Genomic DNA, 26,894 nt, shown 5'->3' on the forward strand with positions numbered 1-26,894 from the left:
TGCCAGCTACCCTGCACATGTCTTGTGGTACCTCTTGTCACAAGATAACATAGCATTGAATTACTATTTTTACCAAAGTCGAAGAGAAAAATACTATTTTTACATTATATATTGTATATAAATAAAGTGCGCTAAGGCACTGGCTGTTAAGCATGTTGGGACAGTATATTCTTTAATTATAGCTAGATTTGAAAATACAAGTGACATGAAGCTTAGTTTTATTTACAATTAATATGAGTGGTATTCACTTGTGCTCTCCGGGCCTCATTCATGTTTGTAAGCAAAGCAAAAAAAGCACACAACTGGGCAAAGCCATTTTGTACTGCAGGTGGGGCAGATGTAAAATGTGCAAATATATTCAGACTTATGTGGGTTATATTGTTTCTGTGCTTGGTAAATGCTGTCTGCTTTTGCATGTAGCCCACAAAATGATAGACAGCTTAATTTTTACACAGCAATTGAAATTTCAGTTTGAACACACCGCGCCCAAATCTAACTCTCTCTGCACATATTACATTTGCCCCATCTGCAGTGCGGCATTGTTTTGCCCAGTTGTGCGCTTTTTTGCTTTGCATACAAACCTGAATCAGACCCCCAGACTTTGCAGAACTGTATTTCATGGCCAGCGAGCCCAGTCCTACATTGTATAGCTATAAGCTCGAAATACATCTGATTTGAGATGAATACAATTCATCTGATTTGAAATGAAATGATTTCTCAAGTTTTGAAAAAATATATATATATTTTTTTAAAATAAAGCTCTGATAGATTATAAAAAAATATTTTATTATGTGATTTGTTTGAGTTTCTGCCATTATGTTGCTGATGATATGAGACAACTATGCTTTTCAGAGACCAATGCATGATCTAATTGTTAAGTGTTGTGTTGAGGAAAAGTTCTGATTCAGATAGAAACCTTGGATTAAATATACTAACCATCAGATCTGAACATCGGATTGAAACCAGCAGGCATTGATAGTGGTTGCAGTCTAAAACCCCCCAGTATTTACTGTGCATTATTTTTGACTGTTTTTTGCCATCTGCTATTGATACCCATTGTATTCCAACCCACTATACCACAGCAAATCAGAAGACAAACCCACCTCAATAAGCAGAATAGTAAAAACACTGCACAAACCACTATGGTCTGAGCTGGCTTTATTTTATAGCTTTATTTTATTTATTTTTTAGTATTGCTAGAAATGGTTAATGTATACAAAAAACCGCAAGGAGTCCCCCCTCTTAAAAACCAGCCTGGGGGGAACCATTGTAGGTTCCATTCCTATTTTCCAGTAGCCAGTATTAGGATGAACCATGAGCTGGAATCTCTAGGAAAGTGGGCGTTCCCTTCCCCAAGGCCTTTAAGTGCATAGATAAAGGCAACAATAAATAGTTAAATAATATGGTTCTTTACAGGTAGACTACAGGTCCCCTAAAGCTTGTCCCAGAATGATGGCACTTGTTGAACCACAAGTGCCAGCGTGCTCAGGAATCAAGTGTACACTGGCACCTGTACTCAAAAAAATAAAAAAAAATAAAAGTACACACACAAATAATGTATTCGATTAAACAGAATCACCCCCGGACATCACTTGTACACTAATTTATTTCAATATGAAGGGGTCACGTCCTCTTTTGTCCTTGTACAGTATCATCCTGATTCTTGACAAAACAAAAAAAATTCCGGCACACCATTGCAATAGCGAGGTAACTCTGGTACATTCTCCATAGGAATGAATGGGGATGCCCTGATTTGTCAATTTGGCTTCATTTCTTAGGATGTGCTGGTTGTTCTTGGGGAAGAGAGACTTATTTTGGGGTCATATCCCCATGCAATATGTCCCCCTGCACCAGTATCATCGGCCCTGACTGGTTCAACCCAGTACTGATTTTTGGAAATTAGCAGGGACTTCATGATGTCCCTCCTATTATCCAATACCAGCCTAGACTATGAGGCCCAGGCAAGGTTATTAACTTATGGGATGAATTCCAAGCAATTAAAAAAAAATGTTTTAACAATTTATAACAATATTATTAAACAAATCATAGTGATCTATGCAGTGCTTTGCCTAAGCTTGCCAGTGGCAGGTTTTTTTTTATAGGTGTTTGCTGTTGGCTTTCCAGCAGGTTTTAGTCACAATCCATATTTAATACAGGGATTTGCATTCTTGTCAACAAAAGAAAGAAAAATAACATTGATAGTGAGCCAATGTTCTAAAATATTCAAAAATCGGTCATTTGAATGTTTTTTTTGTTGTTTTGCCTTTAGTAAATGGGAGCAAGAAGATAGCTACCATAGGTGCAGGGATTGCAGATGCTATGGGGCCCAGAGCTGAGAGGGGCCCACCATCCCTGTCAGAGTTACAAGTGATACATACTGTACATTTTTCACTATTGGGTGCTTAATAGGGACCATTGCAAACTTTTGTTTTGGGAATTGCAATATATCTAGGTGTGCCCTTGTACTTACTTACTCATTGTAATGTGGTATAAAATGAACTGGAGGGCATTATAAAGCTGCAAAATATGAACTGGGGCACTGTAATGTGACACCATATGAAGTGTGGCATATTATGAACTGGAGGCAATGTAAAGTGGCATCATATGAATTGGGGACACTGTATGTCATAATGGGAATTATGGGTACAGTGTTGCATAATGTGTACTGGCAGCCCTAAAATGTGACATAATGTGAACTAGGACACTACTGTGGTTCATAAAATAAACTATGGCACTACTATGGGGAATAACATTAACAGCGACACTGGATTGGTTGTGGGGGAAATAGCGCACTGAGCTACAATTATATAGGTATAGTGTACATATGAGCCGGAATACAGAAATAACAATATCTTATAACACAATGATGCCCACTACTTATGGGGGAAATAGAATTCTAAATTGACAAATAGAAAAACTGGCGGTGCTCCCTTGAGTTGTAAAGAACAAATCGACTGATATACAAAGAGAAAAGACTACTTCTTTTTATGGGGCACTCTTACTAATAATCTAAAACTTAATTTTTATTGAAATTGGACTCACATTGACATACTACATAAAACATATATTCAAATGAGACAATTAGTGGTATGACTAGCTATGCCTCCAGAAATATCTCACTGTGACGTCCTTCTCGCTGTATCGATTATAGTATCCTAATTATTACAAATTGTCCATAATTATTACGTTCTACTGCTGTAGATGATTGTTTGTAGGGAAACTGTTCTATGGACTGCTGCCAGAAACAAAGTTTCAAAGTATAAATGTAGCCATTTATCCTACGTAACACTGGTGATTAGTATCATAGAGCTGATGATAATCCCCAAAGATAACTGGTAATTCAAGCAACTATCACGGTGCACATGTAAATGAACATATGCTATGGCTGAGTTTTTTAGTCAGTTGGTGGTATACAAATAACATGCAGGTAAACTTAATTGGACAATTGTAAATATAGAAAAAGAAAAAAGAAAAAAGGAAAATGTCAGAAGGAAGACGGGGAGGAATAGGTGACTAAATGCCTGGTTTCTGCTTTTGGAAATCTGCTGACACCTGTATTGCTGACTGCTTGTAGGCCCATTAATGAAATGAATAACAACAATTATTTGAAATATCACCTTGTTATCTAAGTTCACAATTAAATCTGTGGCATATATGAAAAACACTCAAGAAAGAAGAGGCAAAATTCCTTATATAAAAGATAATGGATATAAAACATAGCTATTAAATTTGAATAGTTTCTATGAAATACAGATTTCATATGCAGTAACGACCAAGATTTCTACTGTCCTCAATTCATTTCATTAATGGGCCTACAAGCAGTCAGCAATACAGGTGTCATATACTAGCTAGGGACCTCTCCCCTGCACTCTCATTAACTTTGCCCTTAACTGGGCAGAAAAAGTTAACAGCAGATACAGGTCTTGGGAGTGGTGCATATGCTCCAGGTGGTTCTCTCATTGGAAATTCGATGCTTTTTAACAGATTTCCAAAAGCAGAAACCAGGCATTTAGTCACCTATTCCTCCCCGCTTTCCTTCTGACATTTTCCTTTTTTCTTTTTCTATTTTTACAATTGTCCAATTAAGTTTACCTGCATATTATTTGTATACCACCAACTGACTAAAAAACTCAGCCATAGCATATGTTCATTTACATGTGCACCGTGATAGCTGCTTGAATTACCAGTTATCTTTGGGGATTATTATCAGCTCTATGATACTAATCACCTGTGTTACGTAGGATAAATGGCTACATTTATACTTTGAAACTTTGTTTCTGGCAGCAGTCCATAGAACAGTTTCCCTACAAACAATCATCTACAGCAGTAGAACATAATAATTATGGACAATTTGTAATAATTAGGATACTATAATCGATACAGCGAGAAGGACGTCACAGGGAGATATTTTTCGGGAATAACATTAACTAAGGTACTACTATGTTACAGAAAATTAACTAGCTCACAGTGAAGGGCATAAAATTCACAACTGCTGTGAAGAGGTGTCTCTCTAGAAGAACTGGAAGAGGGACCCCTTAAAAATATTGCTATTGGGCCCATGATGTTCTGGCTACTACCCTGAATGGGCAGATTGCAGACAGAAAAGTGTTCAAAAACCCCAAATATACCCCCTTGACATGATATTTAAAGTTTATTTACTTAATAAACATAAAATGGACACACAGTAATATGCATGTTTATGCAATTAGAATAAAATGGAAATTGTTTAAAAGTGAAAATACATTTGATGACATTCATAAACCCATAAACACTAAGTGAAAGCAAATTATATTAATTATTGTGAATTGTCTTAGCTTTTAATATTAGATGTAATGAAAGATAATTTTCAGGATCGGTATAAAATAAAAAAGTTGTGCCTATTACAGTGTATGCAAAACATAGAAAACCAATTGCTCCCATGTTTGCATCTCCATCCCTATATTTCTTTTATCCACCAAAGTTACATAGAAACATAGAATTTGACAGCAGTTAAGAACCACTTGGCCCATCTAGTCTGCCCATGTACATACACACATATATTAATTTTTGATAGTGGCCAATTAACCTACTAGTATATTTTTGGAGTGTGGAAGTAAACCAGTGTACCCTTAAAGAGACCCACACAAGTACATGGAGACTATACAATCTCCATACTGTTAGGGCCATGGTGGGTATTGAACCCATGACATCAGTGCTGTGAGGCAGTAATGCTAACCATTACACCAGCCATATGAATTTCCTGTAAAACTATGGAAAATAAAACTTTTGTAAGTAACCTATTGTACATAGCATGCTGTGCCACTCTGAGTAATATTCAACAAAATGAGTTTTGTCCTGGTCAAAGTTTTGTCTGGTTATATTTTCAACCTCAAAACATAATGGAAGAAAATCCATGATGATTGAAAGAAAATGAGTATATGTTCTTTTCAGAGAGTTTAACTGTATCTCAGCTGTCCATTTCACATTTGTTGTAAAAGAAATAGTTCATGAAAGTAAGCACTGTATTGAGGTACAGTTATATACAAGTCCCAGTCACATTTACCATAATAGACAATTAATATAAAAATGTAATTTTCATAGTGTATACAAAATGATGAGACAAAATGCACTTTTCTTATCTGGCATTTCCATTGCAATTTTCCAAAAAATTTGGATAGCAATTGATTCTTGTCTACAACCTCTGTTACTAAAAGGGGTGTTTATTTACGAAGCGTTGTATTGTAAAACAGAGATTCTGATTGTGTTTATGCTCGATATTTAAAAGGACAGTGCTTTTACTAACAAGAAACATCTATTAAAATCACTACCCTTTTAAATATTGGGCATAAACACAATCAGAAGCATCGGGTTTGACAACCCAATGCTTCATAAATAAACACTTAGAGCTTTTATCAATGTCTCAAAAGTTTAAAAAGTTTAAAATATGCTAAAAAATGTAAGATCTTCTGTCTTGCCGTTCCACTAGTTGTCATCTCTACTCCGAATGAACATTTTCCCTAGATACTGGAGTCTAAGCAAAATCACTAAATGGATTAACAATATTATAGAGTAATAGAAGAACTAAATCTTCCAGCAAGCTTTCAGGGAGTGCTGTGTGTCCTCAAAAAGGGCAGGGGTTCTACTGTCTACATATATTATTATAGCAGGGGGTCTACATATATCATTATATGTTTAAAAATTAATTAATTGACCATAAAAACGTTAAGCGCACATTTAAAATAGTGCACAAAAGTTTTGTTTGCATACAGCTTATCTGAATAACTGGAACAAAATAGCCAGATGAAAGGAATGATCCCAAACAGGAGAACTGCCTTAATGCATTTCATGCATACTGTATAATGTTTTCTGGACTTCATGAGATGGATGAAACGCATTTAGTCAGTTCTTTTTGGGATCCTTCCATTTCTTTGGCTACATGATTCCAGTTCTTGCATCATTTTAAATGTATGCTTAATATTTATCCTTTGTGTAATGTATTTTTTAAACGTATTACACTTTATTATTTTTCACTTCTATTTGCTATGGAGCTCATAAGACATTTAGGGGTCTATTCATTAAGCAGTGGAAAGAGTGGTGAAACAGATCAGTGAAGAAGTTGCCCATGGCAACCAATCAGCATTTCCCTTACATTTTATAAAATGTACTTGATAAAAGCTTCCTTCAAAGCTGATAGGTTGCCATGGGCAACTACACCACTTGTCCTTTTCTCCACTCTTTTCACTGCTTCATGAATAGACCACTTAAAGTCTGACATTTGCTATACCTGTTGAAAGAGCACAGTTAACAAATAAGTTATACCCAAAGCAATCCTTTGGGTTAATCACATGGTGCATGTGCATTTGGTATCACCATAAATTTATTTCCAAATTTCACTAAGTTATTACACTAGAAGGCAACTATTGCTCTCATCTGTTTCAGAATGATCTCCTATGCACGGATTCTGGTAAATGTACGGATTATGGGGCCAATTCAGTAAGGTTAGCAAATTCTGCTAATCAGCAGAATTTGCTAACCATTAGCATGCATGCTGGGGGCCACCCAGCGCTGGGCAAGGCCGCCCAGCATGCTGACCGCCCCCTGCTTCAAGTAGAAATTGTGAACAGCATGCAATTTCTGCTTGTTAGCAGAAATTAAGGATGACTCCTGCCGACGCAGCTTAGCGGCAGCCGCAGGAGTCCCGGCGCCATTTTTGCTGTCACAGCGGCTGCATGTGATGTCATGTAGCCGCACCCCCAACACGCCCCCGTTCACGCGTACCAGCCCACCGTTTGGGCTAGCACACCTCCGCAACGCTCCGTTTCCACCCAGAAAATGGAGTGTTGCCGCCCCCTCCTGCCCCTCGACCGCCTCTGCCTGATTGACAGGCAGAGGCGATTGTATTTTCTGCAGCCCCCCGCAGAAAATGCGGGCGCATGCGCAGTAGAGACTGCTGCGCATGCACCCGCGGCCGCTCAGCAAAAATTCCATACGAATCGCTACTTGGGATTCATACTGAATTTGCCCCTATGTACATAGGATTCTGCTAAAAGGCGGCCATCTGAAGTTCAGGCATTGCATTTCAAAAAAAGAATACACTTATGGTTTACAGAATTAGGAAGACCAGCCTTGAATTTTACATGATAAAAAGGATAGCGGGTGCCATCTGGATCAAGTATATCCATTATGGACATAATTCCCTTAATTTTCTATTCAACAAACCAATATCCAGACTGGGAACAAAATTTGGATTACCCCATATGGGAATAAACTTAGTTTTTTTTAATAGTTCCTTTTGGATTGGTTATTGACATGTATTCAAGCTCTTTAAGTATCATGGAAAAGCTAATTATCGAGTATTTGTGTTAGGATGTGGGATTTTGGTAAATGAAAGAATGCAGTCTGTGTTTATGGGGAAAAAAAGCTTCCATTCCAAGAAGGTGTTAGTAAAGCAATCTTGGTTCAGAGTCATGACAGAGAAAAGTAGCTATATTGAAAGAAAGTACATTAGTTTGCTAAGGATAACCATTGTCTATTGATTTTTGGCTTTTTATTCTGCACAGCAATCATGTGAATAGTCTGATTGTAGCTTTAATGCCATGCTTTGGTAAAATGAACCAGTAATATTTTAATCATGTAAGTCAATTTGGGGAAAATCCCTTTTTTTAGTATTGAATTCCTTCCTTGGAGAGAAAGGTTTAATAAATGCTAATTACTGATTCTTTTTGATTTGCCTAAGTACATGGGAAATATTAGCTTTATATAGATTTTGTTTCTGGGTGGCAATATTAACTCCTATATATATATTTTTTTTTTGCTTTCTCCAATGGACATAATTTAATCTGGGGTGTAGTCTATCCCCTTAAGATGCTTAACTCAATTTTAAGATGCTTAACTCAAAAACCTTAATAGTATCAAGAATGGCTGGTAGTGAAATCAAGATCTGATATCATGAGGGACATATCGGGCCTGATTCATATTTGTAAGCAAAGCAAAAAGCACACAACTGGGCAAAACCATGCTGCACTGCAGGTGGGGCAGATGTACCATGTGTATGAAGATTTAGATTTGGGTGGGTTATATGGTTTCTGTGCAGGGTAAATACTGGCTGCTTTTGTATGTAGCCCACAAATGTTACACAGCTTTATTTTTACACTGCAATTTATATTTCAGTTTTAACACACCCCACACAAACCTAAATCACTCTGCACATGTTACATCTGCCCCACCTGCATTGCAGCATTGTTTTGCCCAGTTATGTTTTTTTGCTTTGCTTTCAAACCTGAATATAGCACAAAAAAATGTGTTTTTCACAATTGTGTACCCAGACGCCCCAATACTGTTAATCTTGTCACAGAATATAGTGAAAATCTGAAAATGATTAGTCTAACCCATATCCATGCATGAGCACAGGTGACTTAATTAGTACCTCAGTTACTTTGATTTAATGTGTGGCAGCCTGGATATCACTAAAACCTGCCTTAAGGACCGAGTTTGGGAATGCCTGCTCTAGCGAGTGGACAGTTAAGCCACTTACCACAGTGTCCATCTAGTGGTAGAACTCATTAAACATAGCCCTTTACTGTCAATTTCAATAGTCCCTCCTCCTCCACTATAAAAAGTTGCTTTATCCAGGAAAAGGATGCTTTCTTGTCTTCACAAGTTCAGACACAGCAGCTTGTCTTGCCTGCAGACACTCTCACTTGCTACCTGCAGGTAACATACTGTGTTCACAAAGACCCAAACCCCTCAGCTCCTCAGTGAGGAATGAACCTCCCCTTAAAAGCTTCTACATCATACAGTACGTTACTGGAATTTTTTTGTGACTCCAGGAATTTTGAGAAACATTAATACAATTCTCAACATCTTGCCAATCCCCCCTTACCCCCCAAAAAACACAACCACACCTACCTAGACATTTTCCCTCTGATATTTCCCAAAGGGGAACTGACAGAAGTTTCCAAGTATGCTCTACATTCCCCAAAGACCCCAGCGCTGCTCATAAAAGGGCAGAGTGGAGACTTCTTCTGAGCTTGCTTGGAATCAATATACTGTATGTGAAGTCAAGCCCTGTTGAGGCTTTGTTACACATGTACTGGACCCAATGTAGGCTTGACAGAAAAAAGCTACATTGATGGGCCCTTAAACTAATTTTGCCATGCCATTTCCATGCCTGAACTGAAGGTCTTTCCTCTAGGCTAATGTCTTTGGAAAGGTTACATTAAACTTGTACTTGTACTTAGCCAAGCCTGTTATTGTACATGCTTTATACTGTATATAGATAATAGAGAGAGTGGAAGTTGTTTTGATCCAACACAAAAACAACAACAACAACAACAACAACAACTATGTATTGAACATGGGGGCAACTACATTATATGAATATTTTTGGGTTTACATAATTTGCTGTATTTTGCAATTAGCTTTGAAGTATGTAATAGTCTTGTAGTTTCCTTATTTAATAAATGAAATAACTGTGTTTACTGAAAGTTTAATAAATCAAAGTATAATAAATAAAGTTTCCAAAGTTTATGTAAGTTATTCTTGAAAGTTAAATAATAATTTATTGTGGCAGGTAAACATTTAAATGGCCATACTGTACGTCTTGTAAAAGCAAATAAGAGCTTATTAACATTTATGTTCAGTATATGCCACATATCTAATTTCTGTTTGTACAGGTTTGAAGATCCGTAACCTTCAGTATTTCCATGTCAGGATTCCATGTCCAAATAAAAATAAATTCTAAACTTGATGTGTGAGATTGCTGTTATATAGAGGTAACTTTGGCATGAAAATCTTTGTGTGCCAATTCGACAGGGTTACAAAAAAGAAAGTGTCATGGTAACAGACTAAATTACCTTTTGTTGGCTGTTAAATTTGATAGTCATGAGCAAACATATATGCAATTATAAATACAGGTACCACAGAATTATCATGTAATTCCATGGTAATTTGCCACAGTACTTATTTGTAAGTAGAGGCTCTTACCATATCAAACAGTGCAGTACGATTGTGTTGCCAAATTCACCTCTGTATGATTGGAAGCATGCTCACTCAACTATTTTAGTTTATTTTCATTCTAAAGAGAATGCCTATTGTTTCCCCAAAAGTATGAGCGACAGTATAAATAGTTGATTACCTAAAACCAAAGTACTGAAATCCATCTAATTAACTATAAACCTATAAAAACCTAGAAATAAGAACACAAAAAACACCTTCCCCTAACTGACCAGTACTAGCGCTACTCCCGAGACAGAGGCCATACCCACCCCTGCGGAAAAGACCTTCCTGCTGTGAACAAAGGGCAAATGTCTGGCAACCATATTTGTGCCCAGTTGTGAGCAGTGTCTTAGCATCAAGCTGTGCCTACTCTGAAAAAAATACAACGTGCAACACAAAATTTGGGAGGAAGGGTTGAGATTCTGCAATTCCAAGTAGAAAGAGGGCAATTTCCTGTTAGAGGGAACTTTATTTGCAACTAAAAACTTAAACCAACTCTAATTGGCTCAACAAACCAAAAAACAACCACCACAAATAAAAACACCTGTCAATCAAATATATCAGTACCTAGCCAGTTACCATCCACAAACTAATGATGCTTTTTTTCTCTGTGCACCTAAGTTGCCTTTCACGCCTTTTTTTCATCATGATACTGTACTTTCCATAAGGTTGACACCACCACTATCCGGCCATTCCTATAATTCCTAACTCTTTAATATAGTATGCTGTGATCCACTCCTCACAACATGACAGAAACACTGTCAAATTCAACACTGGACAGGTAAATGGATCCTAAAAGATCAATATTCTGTTGATTTGACTGTATTGCCCAACTTGCTGATGAGTAAGAGCAATTTTAAGAGGGAAATGTGATGTGGGAAACCCCTTTGTCTTCATCCAAAATATGAGTGCATTAATTTGTGTAGCCTGTATTCACTTTACAATGTTTTAGACACATAGGCATAAAGGATTCAAGAATGATGGATACCATGAGAGGCAATCGGGGGATATGCAGTCGGACTGTATTTGGTTTCAGTGTCAACATTCACAATGTTGACAGCAGACAGTCAATATTGATTATGTTGACATGGTTAAAATATTGACATAATTAATTAAAACATTTTTTAAAGGGGCAATCCCTTACAAGGCTAAAACCATGCCTTGTAAGTGATTGTCTCTTTAAAAAAAAGTCTGAGTTCGGGCGGCATCCCGCACAGCCACAAGACTTGGGCGGCATCACATCCCGCCCTAAAAGCCCAGTGTGAATATTTCAACAATATTGATATTACATTATGAACATGTGAACATTACAACCTTGTAAACATTCTCATGTCAACATAATGAATGCCATCATTGCGAATGTTTACAAAATATACCAAACCCAAAGGAAGAAGGTATAAAATAATATGGAACAATATTTCCCTAAACAACGACTGTAAAACACTTACCTGCTGCCATGCTGTCTTTCTTCTCTTTATGATGCCAAACCACAAGCTTCTTGCAGCAATTACAATCACATTACACTTGTGATTTAACAGATGAATGTCAAAGAAGTCTGTAAGTCACAGTATTTACAGCGGTTTGTGGCTTATAATTGCTTCTGGTGCCTCCTTGTTTTAACAAGTATGCTAAATAGCCACGTAGGTGGAATTCATGTGACTATTATCCCAAAGCCAAATATGGTAATAAGCAGATATGCTCACATAAAATAATGATGCTAAACTTGTCCTTGAACGTTGTTGTATAATTTAAATGATGTCTAGGAATCTCTGAGTGGAACTTTATATGTGTTGCTGATGAATGCTAAACAGGGTTCACAAACCCTGCAAAACTATGAAGGTTTAATGTATAGGATTTAAGGAATTGCTTCTGATTAGGCTTTTTCATAAATTAGGAATTGCATTGAAAAGACTGATGTAAACAGAATGGCTTTAAGCAATTCACATTTAATGTCTGAAGTTAGAGCAGACTAAATAAGGGCACATTTTATGTTTAGCACATTAGAGCTAATATAAAGAGAAAAAAACTTGGTGGAATTAAAGCTTTCGTTTAATAGAATAGCATTTTTCTTTAGCCAGTTGGTTTCAACAATTAGCAAAAGAGCTTAAACATGCTGTATTGTTTTATATTGCTATAAACATGACTCCAACTCTATTGTTTCTTCAAGGTCACAGAAAAATAAGCCTATGTTTTACAGGAACACACATTTTGGAGGAAATAAAATTAGAACATAAATGACTAAGTCAATTTAAACATCTACTAAAATCAAATGGAACTAATTTAATTTTTTAATACTATCTAAACCATTATTACTTTTTTTTAAAAAACACAAAAAAAAAAATCCAGCTATTATTATGTTACAGGAAATGTCTTTATTAATGAAATAAGTTTGTAATATAGTAGGTAAACAGTTACACTTGTGGACTATACTTACTAAATATTAATGTGGTGTTAGTATTACAATGTATTTATATACAGCAGTACTGCCAATACCACAGAGCTGTACATAGAATATTTTTTTTTCACAATGGTTCCTGCACCTTTGGAACTTAGGGGGGAATTAAATTCTGGGCAAAGGATGCAAATTACCATGGCATTTAAATGCCGGCAATGGCATCCCATCTGACAACCGTTGCCCACCCAGCTGAATCCAGAATTCACACAGATGATCAGGCTGCTGTAAATATTTGTGAGGGGGGGGGGTGGATTCACCCAAAATTGAATTCCCCTTTCAATCTAAGGTCCCTAACATATATACACATACACATATACCGATGTGATATGAGCGAGATACCCGGTGCGACTGAAACAGTCCAAGATGTGTAGCATATATTTAGATTCTCTGTCTTTTTTGCAACATAGACACAGCAAAACACAACTCAAAGTGTACTGTATGCTCTGGGCTGTGACTTTAACCACTCAGGAATTAGTATTTAAAAAGTACAAAGTCACAAGAAAGTACTGGGAGTGAAAAAAGCCATGGCTGCTGCATCATAGCACTGCTTACACAGATTCAGTCTAAGGGGGACATGTACTAAGCAGTGATAAAAGTGAAGTGAGCCAGTGGAGAAGTTGCACATGGCAACCAATAGTATGCAAATTATAAAAGTTACATCAATGCTGATTTGTTGCCATGGGCAACTTCTCCACTGGCTCACTTCTCCACTGTTTTCACTGCTTAGTACATCTCCCCCTCAGTCACTTATAGATGTACAAATGTCACGTCAAAGTGATCAGTATAATCTAGCAAAGTAGTTTTGTCATTTCCAATTGTTTTGTTTCTGCAAACATAAATATTGAGAAAGCCGCACTGAGAGGGGCTGTTTGGTGCAACTGAAGCCATGACCACATTAACAATGGGGCGGATGGAACTACAACTCCAATCCTCCACATTAAAATAGGCCCATCATTATGACAGCCTGATAATGACCATATACCAGGTGGACACAGGGTTGGCCATAAATCATGTGTTAAAATTATATTTTTGTTTCCTCACAAAATGATGAAATGTTTATGTTTTTACATATTTTTTACATTGTTGCTCATAATGTATGATGTGTACACATCCACATAGCACTTGCCACACCCACACAGCTCTGATCACAGCGCCTTTACTTTTCACAATAGGCCATTGAACATTTTCAGCTCCAGTCCCATATGGTCCTTATTTTGGCCCTGACTGAAGCCGCAGTCAATGGAAACACATCTGTATATCAATTTTCCTTAAACCTTCAAATATTGTCAGCTTCTGAACCTGACCAGTAGTGTAACTACCACCTCCGCAGCCACTGCGGAGGGTTGGAGGCGCAGGGCTGCGGGGGACGCCGCCACTGATTTATTGTAGATTGACATGTGAATGAGCTGTCCGCATGTCAATCTGTTAATTGTCCCTCCCAAAATAGCCACCGCCATAGAGGATACAGATGCTAGAGGTCATACTTGACCTCTAGCATCATAGTGTTTCCATACTATGGGTGGCAGAGTCAGCCCATGAGCCCACCAGCAGTATACAGATGCCAGTGCTCACCTTTCCTGGGGTCCTGGTTTGGGTAAGGGGCCTAATTCAGACCTGATCACTAGGCTACATTTTCATACAGTGGGCGATCAGGTCTAAACTGCGCATGCATATGCACTGCAATGCGCAGGTGCATCGCACGGGTACAAAGCAGATCGCCGCTCAGCGATAGGTTTGTATGAAGAATCCATTCACACAGGCGTTTGCAAGGAGATTGACAGGAAGAAACCATTTGTTGTTGTCAACTGACCGTTTTCTGGGAGTGCTTGGAAAAATGCAGGCATGTCCAAGCGTTTGCAGGGAGGGTTCCTGACGTCAGTTCCGATCCTGGAGTGGCTGAAGTGTTTGCAGTGGCTGAGTAAGTCCTGGGCTACTCAGAGACTGCAAAAAATCTGTTTGTACAGCTCTGCTACACATGCGTTCGCACACTTGCAAAGTGAAAATACACTCCCCTATGGGCGGCGACTATGCGAACGCCATAGCAAGTGATCAGGTCTGAATTAGGCCCAAAGCCTGGGAGGGAAGTGGGGTGGCTGGAGGAATGCAGGTCACAGAGGGAGCCAAGCAGCAGAGCACATCCCATGTAGACAGCACAGCAGCAGGGTATTGAGCCACAGCTCTCCCCCAGGGGCCCCGCCACCCTGCCCGGCATCCTGCTGCCCCAGGTGTAGTAGTGACAGCAGCAGCCCAAAGACGGCGGCCAGCATGATGCGAGAGGATGGAGACTGGGGGCAGCAGTGCTCGGGTCCCCGCTGCTCGGGGAGCACAGGCTCCTTGCTGCCTTCTTAGTGTCCTCAGCACAGTAGTGTGGCCTGAGGATGAGCTGCTTGCATGGGGAAGGGATGTCTGGGTCTCCTCTCCTCCTACAGATGGCATGATTCAGTTATGAAAGGAGGGGGTCCCTAGTTTGCACACCATAATTAAGTAATGAGGTGCTACTCTGCTTGAGACATGATACAGTATACAAGGGAAAAAATGTTGCAGGTGCAGTATCTCACACTAGCTCAACCTGTAATAACCAAATGCATTTAGCATAATCCTGGCCAGGACTATGAGTTTACCCACTGCGTCAAGGTAGCCTCTTATTGCGTAAGTCCCTAACACTAACTATAGAGGTTCAGGTCCGGAGGGGGACTGATTCACCAAGCTGTGCTCCATGTCACTGCTCAGATCCTCTGTCTTGCCAGCCATGCCATGGCATCCATTCACATTCATAGCGCTCTAAATGCCGGGAAGTGGTGCTGCCTGGGAATGCATAGCGCTGGCGGCCGTGGCACCCTGGCACCAAGCATGAAAACCCTTTGAGCATTACACACCCGTAGCATTACCCCCTGGTAACAAGCATGACATCTAGCTCATGAAATCCCTGCAACAAGCATTACCCCATAGCAATGAGCATGACACCAAGTGCATGAAACCCCTGGCAACAAATTTTACCCCCTGGCAACAAGCTTGACACCCAGCACATTAAACTCCTGTCAACAAGCATAACACTCAGTGCATGAAACCCCTGGCAACGAGCATGACACCCTAAGCATGACAACCCTTGGCACGTGAATAGAACCAAAGCATGAATTCCCTGGCAATGAGCAGGTAATTTAAAAGTAATTAGAAGCCTTACTGTAGGTCTTAATGTGTAATGGGCATTGCAGTGTGTGGCATAATGTATTACGGACATTGCGGTGTGTGTCATAATGTGTCACAGGCATTAAAGTGTGTGGTATACTATATCACAGGCATTGTCGTATGTGGTATAATGTCGCAGTGGCATTGCAGTATGTGGCATAATGTATAATGGGCATTGCAGTGTGTGTCATAATGTGTCACAGGCAAGACGGTGTGTGGTATAATGTGTTACAGGCATTACGGTGTGTGGTATGCTACATCCTGGGCATTGTGGCATGTGGTATAATGTCTCAGGGGCACTGCAGTGTGTGGCATAATTTATAATGGGCATTGTGGTGTGTGGCATAAGGTGTCACAGGCATTGCGGTGTGTGGCATAATGTGTCAGGGGCATTAAGGTGTGCGGCATATTGTGTATTGGGCATTATAGTGTGTGGCATTACGTCTAAGGGCCACTGCAGTGTGTGGCATAATGTGTAAGGGGCATTACTTTAAAAAGGAAAAATTACAAATAATGTTAGGGGCATGAGTCAGGATTTTTGTTTTTCCTGCGGTGGCCAATGTCTCGGCGTACATGTTGCAAAACTAGGGTATAAGGTAGTCTTTTCTTGCAATGTCACGCCCCTTTCAGTGAAGCCACACCAATTTTAGTGAGGCCATGCCTCTTTTTCAGCGCGCACATCTTCACTTTTCTAGTGGCAATTATGGGGGCGCGTCAGAGAATTTTTTGGCTGGGTGAGAAAAATTTCTAGTTACGCCACTGAACCTGACAGATGGAATCATAAAGTCAGTGAGAGGACAAATCATTATTCCTCCTTTTATGTAGCACAATGATGAAAGCTGGAATTGTGGAAAGTCTTTATCCTTGCCCTCAGCTATACACTCCATACATTAATATAAAGAAGAAAATGGTGATTGTGTTATTCACTGACCAGAAACTGCTCACTTTCTTCTCTCAGTGTCTGATAAGAGGCAGTGACTGCCAGTTGGGGATAATTAGAATAGTGAGGTGAGGTGTGCCACAGGATGGTTATACTGTAAATCCAAATTCTACTGTACCTAGGAAACCAAGGACAAAGTGCACACATCACTTCACGGCAGAAACACACCTGGGGGGTAATTCAGAGTTGATTGCAAATTTGTTAGCAGTTGGGAAAAAACCATATGCACTGCAGGTGGAGCAGATATAACATTTGCAGAGAGAGAGAGATTTGGGTGGGTTATATTGTTTCTGTGCAGGGTAAATACTGGCTGCTTTTTTTTTTACACTGCAATTTACATTTCAGATTGAACACACCCCACCCAAATCTAACTCTCTCTGCACATGTTACATCTGCCCCCCTGCAGTGCATATGGTTTTGCCCAACTGCTAACAAATTTGTGTCAGCGATCAACTCTGAATTACCCCCCTGGTCCTAGTCATGCTAAAATGGTGCTCATGAAAGTTCTTACACAAACTAGCATAATGAAGTCTTAAAGCGCCTTTTAAGCTTTTTTTTATATTCATTACCACAGTGAACATTTTAGGGCCTTTTTATTAATTACTACACTAATAATTATCATTTCTTATCACTGCATGGCATTGCAATAACAAATATTGTTTCAGGGATACTCAGAACTATTTTCATAGAGGGACATAAACTCTGCATTTAGACCCATTTAGATGTCAAATAGATTTCTATGAGGACTGAGTAAATCATTGATTTACCATGTACAGTAGTACATGGTAAATCAAGGATTTACTCAGTCCTCATAGAAATCTATTTGACATCTATTTGATATCTGCTGCATTACTTCCTTGTTAAATACTCCCAAAGTACAAAAATGCAGCTGTCAGATTTTCAGAGGCCTGACACATTTTGGGGGTGTTTAATAAATAGTGAAAATCTACTAATCCAGTCACTACTAGTCCAGTTTCACTACTAGTCCAGTTTCACTGAATTATTCTGCTATCACAATTTGATTTATGATGGTGCCACCTTTGACCACTGTTCTCACCAATGAGCATGTCACATCAAACAATGAGTTAAAAGATACTTTAACTTTGTAATTGCAATGTTCATGGAATCACTTTGTGTGACAGTATAGCAGGTTTTTCTTGTAATTGACACACTACCAAAATAATGTCTCACCAGGATGTCACAAAACTAAAAAAGTGAACAGAAATACTGTAGTTGGCCCATGAACTTCCTGAAAGTAAATTCATACTTGTGTAAATCAGCTGAACTGTAATTATTGGCCTACTAAAGGGGAACACTTTTTTCCTTGATACTTATAAAATGAAAGAAAAAAAGAATGATAATCCACAACCATCATACCCCCAAATATTTTTAAGAAATATGTGTTACACTGTTTTACATTACTTGGAATATCAATGCCTTTAAACAATAAAGTAGGGCTTTTCTTTCTTACCTGTTGTAATATACTTTTCTTGTTATCAAATTGATTTATAACTTACAAACAGTATGTGTAACGTGAATGAATGCCTCCTACATTAGCTCATTAAAGTGTATTTTTTTCAGTTATTAAAGCCTGTAGTATATTAGTTTGACTATGGTCACTTAGCAAAATAACCAGTAACAACACAATTATTGCTGCCATAATGACAAGCTAATTATTTACTTAAATCACTAGGTTGGCTTGTTTTGCAAAGATATGGGTAGTTGCTCAATTAAAATAAAAGCTTGTGGAAGAGGTGAAAACAGCTTCATTCTCTTTTGTTGTTCCGAACTATCAGTTCAACAAGCTACCAAAGCTAATATTTGGATTTTGCTAATCACTGATTCTGACTGGCAGTTTAAGTCTTTTCTTTTGATCTTTGCAGTGCGCCAAACTTTGTTAATCCGTCAACAGCTAATAACAGCTTATTTCAAAGACACATGAAACACTTATTTGCTAAACAATTTGATAAATCTTTAGCACAAACTCCTATAAGCAATTTCTTTTCATCTGCAGCAGAAATTTAATTAGAAATGGAAGCTTTGCATGGATAACAGTGCACATTAAAATAAAATTACAGCTTTTTAGATTTGATTGTGGTCAAATGCCAAGCAATATAGTACTAATAGACTAAATGCAGAACATTACATCTTATGCTCTATTGACATTTGCAATTGATTTTCTTTGGACATATGCTACTCATATAGAGACCCACATACTATATCTATTTTCACTGTTCATATTTTTAAAGGCTCACCTGTATGGTCATTTATATATTTGATCCATATTAAACCCCATATACTGTACAAGTGTTTCTTAATGCCTGTTCTCATGCATCCCCAGGCATTTAATGTTTTGAGGATTCCTGTGGTAACAGGTAGGAAAATTACTGACCCAGGGGGTCATTTCGAGTTGATCACTCGCTGACGATTTTCACAGCGCAGCGATCAGGTGAAAAGATGGCATTATTGCGCATGCGTATGCCCCGCAATGCACACACTCGACGTACGGGTACAAACCTCTTTGTGGTTGTGCTCAGGTTCTAGCGAAGTTTTCTTTCGCACTGGCGGCTGCAAGAAGATTGACAGGAAGGGGGCGTTACTGGGTGTCAACTGGCCATTTTCAGGGAGTGTTTGCAAAAACGCAGGCATCTTTAAAAAAAACGCAGGCGTGGCTGGGCGGTCGCTGGGCGGGTGTATGATGTCAAATCCAGACAGGAATAGGCTGAAGTGATTGCAAGCTCTGAGCAGGTTCAGAGCTACTCTGAAACTGCACAAACTGTATTTGCAGAGCTTGGCTGCACATGCGTTCGCACTTCTTCTAAGCTAAAATACACTCCCCAGTGGGCGACGGCATAGCGTTTGCATGGCTGCTAAAACTAGCTAGCGAGCGAGCAACACGAAATGACCCCCCCAGACAAGTAGTCACCTGTACATTAGAAAGAAAGTCATGTTGGGAATGCAGGAGGACTTTATTTACAAAACACTATCTTTAACAATAGTCTCCAATAAACCAAACCTAAACCATGCATACAAAATAGTCCCGATACCCTGCAAGAATACTTCAACAATGACAGCACCACTTGAGGAAATCTGACGTTATCCACTATTGGTTAATCTTTTTATATTGCAACACTACACTATCACTTGCCTAGCAAACATTCTTCATTTCTGTAATTAAACACACAGTCTCCTGACCCTGTTGCCTTTGTGCCTTCACTTGACTTCTCTTTCTACTTGCCAGTAGCGGATCTTGCCACGGGCAAGCAGGACTTTTACACGGGGCGCCGCCTTCCGGAGGGCGCTGGTGCCATCTGGAGGGCGCCGTACCATGGCAAGATCCGCTACTGCTGTGCCCCCTGCTGCCCGCTGTGTCCCGCTGCCGCTGCGTCCCACTGTGAAGGTGTCCCGCTGTGAAGGCATCCCGCTGTGAAGGGAACTAGACGCGTAGCATCTAGTTTCCCTTCGTGGAGGGGACCTTTACTGTGCGGTGCGTGATGACGTCATCGCGCACCGCACAGCATTTCAGCAGCGCTACTACTGTACATGGGGCGTAACTGACCACGCCCCCTGTATGAAGCCACACTCCCGACTACCCGCCCAGGGCACAAAAAGGCCTAGAACTTGCACATCCTCAACCCTCCTACCCCAGAAGTCTTCATTTTCCCACCTATTTCAAACACAAAATCTAAATAATTTAGATAAAGATATTTCCTCATGCCAAATCCTGCAAACTCTACCCAGACCCCACACATCCTACCCAACTTTACTTATACTACCAAGTACTCAATTCATTATATTCCATAATTGAATACAAAGTGTCTGCATTCATCTCATAATCTCATGCTACAAAATTCCCTTTCAACCATATTCCCTCCCAAATACTCAACCCCCTTTCTCCAATGCATGCCTACATAACTATAGTTCACATTTTCAACCTGTTTTTCCCCACTGGCACATTCTTATCCCATATGTGCTCATCTCACCAATTCTACTAGAACCATCTACACCCCAGCTCTCACTCCAACTGCCTCTAAAATATTTGAATGACATATGTACAACAGCCTATGTCATGTTCCCTCCTTTCACTCCCTTTTCAGCTCTCAGCAAAACTCTTTTGGTCCTTAACATTCAACTGAGACCGCTCTCACAAAAGAGATAATTGATCTACTTACAGCAAACTTAATTTCCATCTACTTGGACCTTTCTGCTGCTTTTGATACTCATCTTCTACACACCCTTCCTTGACCCAATTATATCCTTGTTCACATTCTACTATACTATACTTCTAAAACTGCTAATTTAGTGTCTCTATCTATAGCACTATCCTTCACTCCCACAAGGACCTATTCTGAAACCACTCATTTGGCCACAGCACCATCTCTACTCTGATGACACCTCTCCTCTGATCTATTCCATACTATATAAATCATGTATCCAAATGTCTCTTCTTTTTCCACATGGCTATTTCAACATAACCAAAACCTCAATAAGTTCAAAATACGGCCTATCACCTAACATCCTCCCAGAGTCTCAATCTCCTCTCAAATCATACATTTTTACACATGTATGTTTTTAGAAAAGTCAGTGTCCATTATAGAAAAGTTGTCCATTGGCTTGTAATATAAATATAATGGTATCATATTATAAATATATTTGCCTTTCAGATTAAAATATTTAATAAATGTACTTGATTTGTTCCTTTTACGATGAAGGGATACATTTCTAACTTTTATATCTTACTATTTATAGTATTCAGGACATTATCCATTAATAAATCTCTATCTTAAAAAATCTATTAATACAGTTAAACAAGCAAATGCAAATTAAAAATAAAATGACCAGAGATTTTGAGAATGAATTATAATATATATATATATATATATATATATATATAATGATGTATTGTTGCATGGGCCATTTTGTAACCATTTTTCTTTAAACTTCTCCATCCTTGAGAAAAAAAATTATAGCTTCAGTTTAACACCCTCTTGCATTCTATACTTAACCGAAAATTGTATAATGGACTTCCAAAGTAAATGTTTGCAGTAAATTTTTCCAGACAATATATTAATTCCTATGGTTTCACACACTCAGGAACTACTGCTTTGGAGAAGTTTGAGCTGTGATCATAATGGCTGGCTTGAGAATTACCAAAGCCAATTTCTCAATTTTGTTCGCCTGAAAGACTACCTGTGAAATGGAAAGTAATTTCAAATAATTAGAGGAGGACATCCGCAGCTGCTCAGCAAGTTATGACTTCTTGCATTGGATGGTTTAACAATTTGGAATTGGTACATAGCATTGAATTGCATATAATGGGCACTATTATTAAAATTATGAGTCTTTATTTTAGTAAGGTAAAGTAATTAATAGGAGCTGCAAAGGCAAAGCTAATTTGTATTGTGTAGATGCTATTTCTGTAAGTAACAGAAGCCAGCTGTAGAACGTTTGCAGTTATATATATACACACACACACTGTATATATATATATATATATATATAGGATGTAGATGTGTGACTGGCAGTCAGTCATACATACCCAACCCATATATATATATATAAATAATGGAGGTGCAAGTATAGAATACAGTTACTGTACAGCTGTACACCAGAGTCCTTATGGTGTTAACTTTGCACTGATGTCCTTTATATTAGACCGCAGCTCCCCTTCCAAATAAATCCTGGGATTCATGAGGCACAATTCCAGGTCAAAGGCAAAAGGAGAGGGGGCGCTCAATAGTGCATAAAAGTTTTATTCACAGAACAGATATTAAAACACACAGGTCCGGAAGGAGAAACTCGTACTAAGATAAAATGCACTGTGGGCTGGCTACCACATGGTTTTATGACAAACTAGACCTAGGCAAACTCGTCCCGCTGACAACCATTCACGGGTTGTGACTCACGTGATGTACCAGTGTGTAAAGCTGGAGCCCATCCAGGTCTATTCCTTGGTCCCGCCGAGCAAGCAACTGAACTGTGTACCACCAGCCTGGTCCGTGTAGCGGTAGGAGAAAGCTGGGTCTCAGAGATGTGTGCATCACTAAGCCCCATCTGACGCATTTCATCACGGAGGACTTCTTCAGAAACTAACTTTCCACCTTGATTAAATGTACTTTATCTTGCTGGTAAATACATTACCAGATTAATGGGTGTTCAGCATCTGCAACATTAACTTTCATTCTACCTTCATCCAAAACACTACATATGAGCAGCATGCACTAATGGACAATATACAAAAATAGAGGATTGAAAAGAAAAGCCAAGCATTCAAAATGAAACAGAGGTCTGAAACTAAAGCATGAAAATCCATATATGTCAAAATACCTACAGAAGGTCGCTACCTTCGAGATAAATAACCAACACTTTGGACACGCCAGATATACCCTGTTGCCTTCAGCAACCAAAGTTTGAGGGACACCCAACAATGGCCACATGTAGGTACTATAACAAGCCAATTCCATTAGACAAGTGACATGATTTGTTGGACAGAAAACCGATGAATGCTGTCAGCCCCAAGTTCATACAGAGAGCCCAATGCAAACAAAACAGTGCTGAAAGACTATGGTAAATATATATAAACCGAGAAAGACTGTGTTGAAAGCTGACTTCAGTTCAGCATTTGATACAATCATTCCAGGTTTATTATACACCAAACCGATTAATTTGGGAGTTCCAATGTCGACTTGTAACTGGATTGCAAATTTGTGGGTTGATAGGAAGCAACGGGTGAGGATGGGAGAGTTCTTATCAAGTGTACGGAGAATTAGTAGCAAGGCTACCCAAGGATGTGTCCTGTCCCCTCTGATTGTCATGTAAGTTCAGGTATGTTGCTATAGCAGTTGACCGGAGATGAATTCCTTGTATAATGTTTGTATAGTTGCGCAATAAAAATGATTCTGATTTGCTAAATTACAAACATTCTTCATAGATAGACAAGCACCACCAACAGATGCTCTAAAGACCAAATAAGCCTTATCAGAAAGACTGTGCAGATATGAGACTCTCTAGAAACCATTGGGCAAACCCAAAGCCTTCACCTACCTGGTAGTCTTAGAACACCATATTTCACAAAACACAGAACTCTTACTGATACAAACGGCCAAATAGAGCATAATTGCTGCCACTGTTTTAGATGGTACAATTAGTTCTGAAATTAATACAACACAACACCATTGCAAATGCCATTTAAAAAAGGTGGGCCTAATCAGACACCACCTTATGAGAAAACTCTGTCAATAATGAAAGTAGAAGATTAATATCAACCAGGCAGAACCTGTCAGAAGTCAAAGCTGACGCAGACTAACTATTCACAATGAAAAATCTCTTAATCAGTTTGGAAAACCTTTACCACATAAAGCAATAAGTCCTAAAAAATGACATGCAGTAAGCAAGCTGCTTGAGATAACTGAAGGCTGGGACCATTGAAAAGAAATTTACTGTTCATATCCCCTGTTGTAACCTAAAGATGGGGCCCTAAGGACTGCAAATTATGGCAATATCAATTATCTAAAACCCCCAGTGTGCAATACAAACAAGATAATGCAACTATAATTGAAAAACAGAATTCAGAATATTGGTCTGCTTTTGACCAATAGGCTGTAAACGGGAAATTACAATATGAGAATACTGTAGGTGTAATATAAGTCTTGCACTGTAAATATCAGAGATGTGTAATCCACATAGATACATAGATTTCTGCTCCTCAATGAATCACAGGTAATGTGCATGGAAATACATGCCGATTGAGTGCAGATAACAATCATAACCTTAGTGCTGAGAGGCAGCAATGCTAACCACAACACCACCATATTGTCTCAGAAGGGCACAGGGTTCAGCACTACAAAACTTTATAAAATCAGGGCACAAACAATGGATGTGACACCCCTGAGCTCCATGGTGGACACTTACCTGGGATGTGGATAATTACATAATTACCTTATAATGTCTAGGTGCCCTAATGATTCTGGTAAAACATGATACAATGATACTGTGAGAATGCAGGGAAAGGAACAGCACGAGGCTGGGAAGAGACAGAAACAAAACCCAGACAGATCACAAAGAGAAAAAAAGACAGAAATAAGAGATGCAAGCTAGAATAGCAAAAATAACAGGGAGTCAAACTAAATATGAAGGGACAGAGAATAAAACAGTAAACAGGCAAAAACTGACCAATCACAAGGGCACCTTCCTTGTGAATTTTCTTCAGGGAAAAAGGCCTGAGCCCTTAATCCGGGATCTTAAATAATATTTGCCAAATCACACCTCTAACACTAGCTATTTGGAAAAGCATAGCAGGCGGCCACCACCCAAGCAACCCCCAGCCTCATGGTTTAAGATACTTTAAGTTAATAACAGCTTTCTGTTTTTCTTAAAGTTGAGTAGGAAACAGAGTAAAAAGTAACATATTAAAAACCCAAGGCAGAAAAAAAAGTTATTAGACTTTTTGAAATGTGCTTTACCAAGGTACGATGCAGCTATTATCTTAAATTAATCTGTCAACAAAAATACACTTCCTTCTATTTTTAAACTCTAATCTTGATTTTTTTTCCCAAAACAAAATGCAAAACTTTAGCAAGAGTCTGAAATGATCCACATAGAGTATAAAACATTTTTAAATATTGCAGGAATAGACTGCACTAAATGGCAAAAATGAAGGCTATCCCAAAAGTTAATTGAACACTTTGACTTACAATATTAAATAATTGTCAGAAAAGTATCTGAATTCTTAAGTAAAGCTGGGCATACACCATACAATTATATGGCAGATCATCTGCCGGATATGGCTGGTTAGAACAAAAATCTGGTAATGGATGAGAGCAAAAGACAATTGACCATTTGCTCTCAAACACTGGAAATTGGGCAAAACCTGTAATTCAGACAAATTGGTTAAATCCATAATTTAACCAATTTGTATGAACAACAGTTTGTGTCCATTTTCCAGTGATTGGGAGCAAATGGTCGCTTATCATTTGTTCTCACCCATTACAAGATTTTCATTGCAACCAGCAAGATTGCAGATAATTGTATAGTGTATGGCCACCTTAAGAGTGTATAAATGCTTGTTTTTTTATGTATACAGAATCTTTTTCATTATTTCTAAAGCTGGACATACACAGTACTAGACAATTATCTGACTGATTATCGGCCAGATCTGGCTGGTTGGAATGATATATACAGTGCATCCGGAAAATATTAACAGCGCTTCACTTTTTTCCACATTTTGTTATCTTACAGCCTTATTCGAAAATGGAATAAATTAATTTTCCCTGAAAAGTCTACACACAATACCCCATAATGACAATGTGAAAAAAGTTTTTTTAGATTTTTGCAGATTTATTAAAAATAAAAAAACTAAGAAATCACATGTACATAAGTATTCACAGCCTTTGCCATGAAGCTCAAAATTCAGCTCAGGTGCATCCTGTTTCCACTGATCATTCTTGAGATATTCCTACAGCTTAATTGTAGTCCACCTGTGGTGAATTCAGTTGGTTTGACATGATTTGGAAAGGCACACACCTGTCTATATAAGGTCCCACACTTGACAGTGAATGTCTAAGCACAAACCAAGCATGAAGTCAAAGGAATTGTCTGTAGATCTCCGAGACAGGATTGTCTCGAGGCACAAATCTGGGGAAGGGTACAGAAAAATATCTGCTGCTTTGAAGGTCCGTAAATGAAAGAAGTTCAGAACCACCAGGACTCTTCCTAGAGCTGTCTGGCTGTCTAAACTGAGCGATCGGAGGAGAAGGGCCCTAGTCAGTTGTCTTATGTAATAAACAAACAACAAAAAGTTTAAAAAAAAATTGCTCTGACTTAGACATCCTCTTTTTT

The 26,894-nt window shown here is 38.7% G+C and overlaps 1 protein-coding gene across 1 annotated transcript in view; it reads left to right on the plus strand.

Annotated features, from left to right (window-relative positions):
• GALNTL6 (polypeptide N-acetylgalactosaminyltransferase like 6) overlaps positions 1–26,894 on the plus strand; it is a 1,932,308-nt gene that overhangs the window by 849,461 nt on the left and 1,055,953 nt on the right. The gene's annotated exons all lie outside the window — the stretch shown is intronic.

This window comes from Pseudophryne corroboree, chromosome 1, assembly GCF_028390025.1.
Source record: "Pseudophryne corroboree isolate aPseCor3 chromosome 1, aPseCor3.hap2, whole genome shotgun sequence".
Classification (NCBI taxonomy): domain Eukaryota; kingdom Metazoa; phylum Chordata; class Amphibia; order Anura; family Myobatrachidae; genus Pseudophryne; species Pseudophryne corroboree.